The sequence below is a fragment of the Lissotriton helveticus genome, chromosome 3_1 (genome assembly GCF_964261635.1).
Source record: "Lissotriton helveticus chromosome 3_1, aLisHel1.1, whole genome shotgun sequence".
NCBI classification, from domain to species: domain Eukaryota; kingdom Metazoa; phylum Chordata; class Amphibia; order Caudata; family Salamandridae; genus Lissotriton; species Lissotriton helveticus.
In genome coordinates, this window is record NC_136061.1 from 1,194,326,630 (window position 1) to 1,194,331,295 (window position 4,666).

Sequence of the window (4,666 nt, forward strand, 5' to 3'; positions counted from 1 at the left end):
GGTGGGTGCTGGGGGATGGGTGGCTGGGTGGGTGGGTGGGTGGGTGGGATGGATGGGATGGATGTGGGTGGGTGGGATGGGTGGATGGGTGATGGGTGGGTGGGTGGGATGGATGGCATGGGTGGATGGATGTGGGTGGGTGGGATGGGTGGGATGGGTGAATGGGTGATGGTGGATTATTGGATGGATGGGTGGGTGGGTGGGATGGGATGGGTGGATGTGGGTGGGATGGGATGGATGGGTGATGGTGGATTAATGGATGGATGGCTGGTTGGGTGTTGGCTGGGTGGGTGGGTGGGTGGGATGGATGGGATGGATGTGGGTGGGTGGGATGGGTGGATGGGTGATAGGTGGGTGGGTGTGATGGATGGCATGGGTGGATGGATGTGGGTGGGTGGGATGGGTGGATGGGTGATGGTGGATTAATGGATGGATGGATGTGGGTGGGATGGGATGGATGGATGTGGTGGGGTGGGATGGGTGGATTAATGGATGGATGGGTGGGTGGGTGGGATGGGATGGGTTCGAGCCTCCACTCATGTGGGTGGGTGGGATGGGTGGATGGGTGATGGGTGGGTGGGTGTGATGGATGGCATGGGTGGATGGATGTGGGTGGGTGGGATGGGTGGATGGGTGATGGTGGATTAATGGATGGATGGATGTGGGTGGGATGGGATGGATGGATGTGGTGGGGTGGGATGGGTGGATTAATGGATGGATGGGTGGGTGGGTGGGATGGGATGGGTGGATGGATGTGGGTGGGATGGGATGGATGGGTGGATGGGTGATGGTGGATTAATGGATGGATGGCCTGTTGGGTGAGTGGGATGGGATGGGTGGATGGATGGCATACTGCAAGCATACCTGCTAAATAATGACGCCAATGTGTCATGCAAGGTGATCTGTAATGTCACATACAAAAATACACAAGAATCAAGTTTGTACATTTTTATTTATCAAACACAAAAGCAACGTTTGTACATATTTAATAGTCAAACACAATAAACACGTTTGTACATTTTTATTTATTAAACACAATAAACACGTTTGTACATTTTTATTTGGTAAACACAATAAACACGTTTCTACATTTTTATTTGGTAAACACAATAAACACGTTTCTACATTTTTATTTGCTAAACACAATAAACACGTTGTACATTTTGATTTGGTAAACACAATAAATACGTTTGTACATTTTTATTTGGTTTACATTGCATCGATACAAATTACTTCCAAACTTCCTAGGTATGCAATAGCCCCAAAATGAATTAAATAATAGTACATATCCATGGGAAAATGTAAACACGATTGGGGGTAGAATTTACAGACAGGGTTATCGGGCACAACAGTAAGGATTCAGAGGATGGAATACAACACATACAAGTGCCATCTTTTTTACCCAAAGGAATTGAGTACATGTGCGATGGAAGACAGGTAGTCAGAAGGCGCAGACAAGGGGAAAAGTTTTAATACTGCCAAAAGTCGGACAGACATTTCCTTTGAACGGGGGCAAACACGTGGATGGAGATTAGCTGCTAAACACTGTGACATTCGCATTTCCTGGAAACTTTGCTCCTTTTTAAAAATTTCAAGAAAAGAGTAGAAATTAGGGTGCGGTTTCCCAATACTTTTGTTTAAAGAGTTGTGCCAACCCTCAAGGGAATTGTTTGTCTTTGCTCCTCCCTCTAAGCAGGTTGAGTAGCAGTTCCACCAGTCCACAAGAAAACGTGGTTTCCTCCGGCAACCCGACCTGCTTAGATGCCCAATCCATGTGTCTTCAAAATAATTTAATAAGGGTGCCAATTTGTCCTCGTTTACCATAAAATATTCTGACTCTGTAATCGATGTGTAGTAGTCATCTACACTATCAGGAGGAACAAAGCAAAGACCAGCTAGTTTTTTCAGCTCAAACTGCAGTTTACTATCAGACACATAATCCTCAATAAGGGATGTTTTTTTAATTTTGCGCCAAATAGCCTGAGAAAAGTGAAAATAACATCCTTGTATTTGGGTATCAATGTACACTTTCTTTACAACATTTATCATGGGTAATTCAAAGTCCATGATTACTTTTCTCGGACTTTTGTTTGGGATTTTAGATTTTACAACTGACAAAAACTCAGTATACGTTGAGGATTGTTTGTCTGGTAATAAACTGTAGACTAAAGGAACTACAATGTCGTTGATGTACCCGTGAATGGTGTAGATTTGAGTGAAAGGGGTGGGCGTGCTTTTAAAGGTCCCATCAAGCATCCACACATCACTGTTCTCCAAGCGGTTAAGATTACGGGGGGTGCTAAATATTAAAATGCTCTTATGACAATTTTCATTGTCATACAGAAGAAACTGTTCCTTTGAAACGGTGACAGAGAGTTCAGCAGGAATTTCAATATCCCCAAAAGTTTCTGGTGCCACACTTTTTGGATGATTCGCGAGTTTCTTACGTTGGATCATTCGACGTAAGCTGGGGATGGCAGGCATACTACTAGCCACATGTTCAGTAATATGTTGTGATACCTCCCTTAAAATGGCACCACAGGGTCATTGGAGTTGCCTGCAAGCATTTCCATCTCGTTTATCGATTCTCTAACTTCAATAGTAGTTGCAGAGGCAGAGTGGTTATGCTCTGTGCTTCTTAAAACAGACTCACCCAGAGTAACCGCTCGTCCTCTGCAATGCCTTGAGTAATATTGCACACACTTCCAATGACCCCGTGGCTCAGAATTTCTCTCCTTGCAATATATATAACCGCTGTGTTTGAGTAGGCGATTTCCTCTGCTTGACGTGATATATTGCGCCATCTTTGGATCAGACATTTGCTGTCAAAAAAAAATTAAAATGCTTTTTTAACAGGAAGAGAACAGAAAATGCATTTTGAAAATAGTAACAAAGACATTTGCGGTAGTAAACAAACAAAACATTCCTCTTAAAATGCATAAGAAAGACACACTTTCCCTAATGGCGGACACAAAATGCATAGAGCACTGCATACACCCCAGCACCCGCGCCAGTAAACCTCCATCCCAATCGGCCCCAGAAGGATGAAAGTCCCGCGTGAAAAAAACAAAAACATAACCTCCCCAAGATTAGTTACTAAAGTTTAAGCGATTGCCATTATAAATTACAATAACTTTTATTTTAAAAAACATTATTTTATTATAAAAAACTTGAATTTGTAACATCAATGTGTGTAAGTGACGTCAATCCCAAACATGTTGCATTTACAAGGCTATAGGTGTCACATTGCACAGAAATACAAGTATTAAGATTGTTAAGGACAAAGCTATTAATGTCACAATATAAAAAAAAACCATAAATAACAATTTTGTCATGTCCCGGTGAAATAAAGCCAACTTGCCTAATGCGGGACCTATTGCATTGCAAATGCATGTTTACCTTTTGTGCTAATCTGCTGCACTTAGCGTAGAAACCTTAAATCTTTGCTGGACTTGCACCTCCGTGACCTTTAAAAATCTGTAACAGGAAGTAAGACAGAAACGTTAGCGGTGGCATTACTACTTTGGTCTTTCAACTAGAGTATTTGCAGTTGCAAGTCTTTAAAGGTTTTCTATGTTATAAGTACTGTACTACAAAACTAGTACGAAACATAGCAATTTATTTCTGCACATGAAAAATTTTTTTTTGCGGTGCCATTATTATACGCCTAATAGACCAAACAGCAAAGACATTCAATTCCATGGTACTATGCAGCACATACCTCCCAGACACTAGTTTGTGTTGTAAGAGTAAATGGGACATTTCATTAATGTACCTGTATCGTTGTTTTACGCTTTGGATGGCCTTCTTCTCAGTGTTTGGATAACCACACAAAGCCTCACGGTGGCGACGGGCTATTTTAAGAGGCAAAATAGAGATTAGTCTAACGTTGGGTATATCAAGCCAAGCCAGCAACAATTTATGCAATCACAAAACCCATCCACCAACCCATCCATCCAACAAACCATCCAACCACCAACACATCCACCTGCCATGGTACTATGCGACACTTTGCTTCAAGTGCATATGGGACATTTGCAAGTGTATTAGATTTCTATCTTTTATGTAACGCGTGTAATCCAACGCAAAGTCCTTATGTTTTGCTGCTTGCAAACGCCCGCGAGGACGTTGCGGCCGATAAACTGCAAGTTATGAAGAGAAGATGCGCTCCGTGTCTATGATCAAAGCGGTCTACAAAAACTGCATGTATGCTGTAAGGCTAATTACCTTTGTATTCTGCTGCCTGTTGGTGTTCCAAGATATTTGAAGCACAAAATTAGTGCTGTGTGATGCATTCAACGACGTGTCGACCACCTGATTAGTGATGATCTAAGAGAAATATGCCAGAAAAAAATATACAATATAAGCAGCTGAAAGTGAGTCATTTATTTAAGCATCAAAGCAAAACGATGTGCTTTCCTTGGCTTATAAAGCTAAGGGCAGAATGATTCAAATCTGACCCAGATGGAAAGGTTTGCATATACATAAATTGATAATTACATAACAAAGGCCACTGTAAGGCAAATTACCTTTGGTTTCTGCTGCCTGTTGGTGTTCCAAGATATTTGAAGCACACAATTAGTGCCGTGTGATGCAGGCAACAACGTGACTTCTTGTCCAAGATAGCCTTAACAAAATAAATTTCTTGGTTTTAGATATTTACTAG

The 4,666-nt window shown here is 42.0% G+C and overlaps 1 long non-coding RNA gene across 1 annotated transcript; it reads right to left on the reverse strand.

Annotated features, from left to right (window-relative positions):
- Positions 1–2,702: 2,702 nt before the first annotated feature.
- On the reverse strand, positions 2,703–4,059 carry LOC144824906 (uncharacterized). The gene is made up of 3 exons (XR_013609170.1): positions 3,776–4,059; positions 3,400–3,477; positions 2,703–2,822 (listed from the first exon to the last, which is right to left on the reverse strand). It is a non-coding gene; the product is annotated as an uncharacterized LOC144824906 (long non-coding RNA).
- Positions 4,060–4,666: the final 607 nt, after the last annotated feature.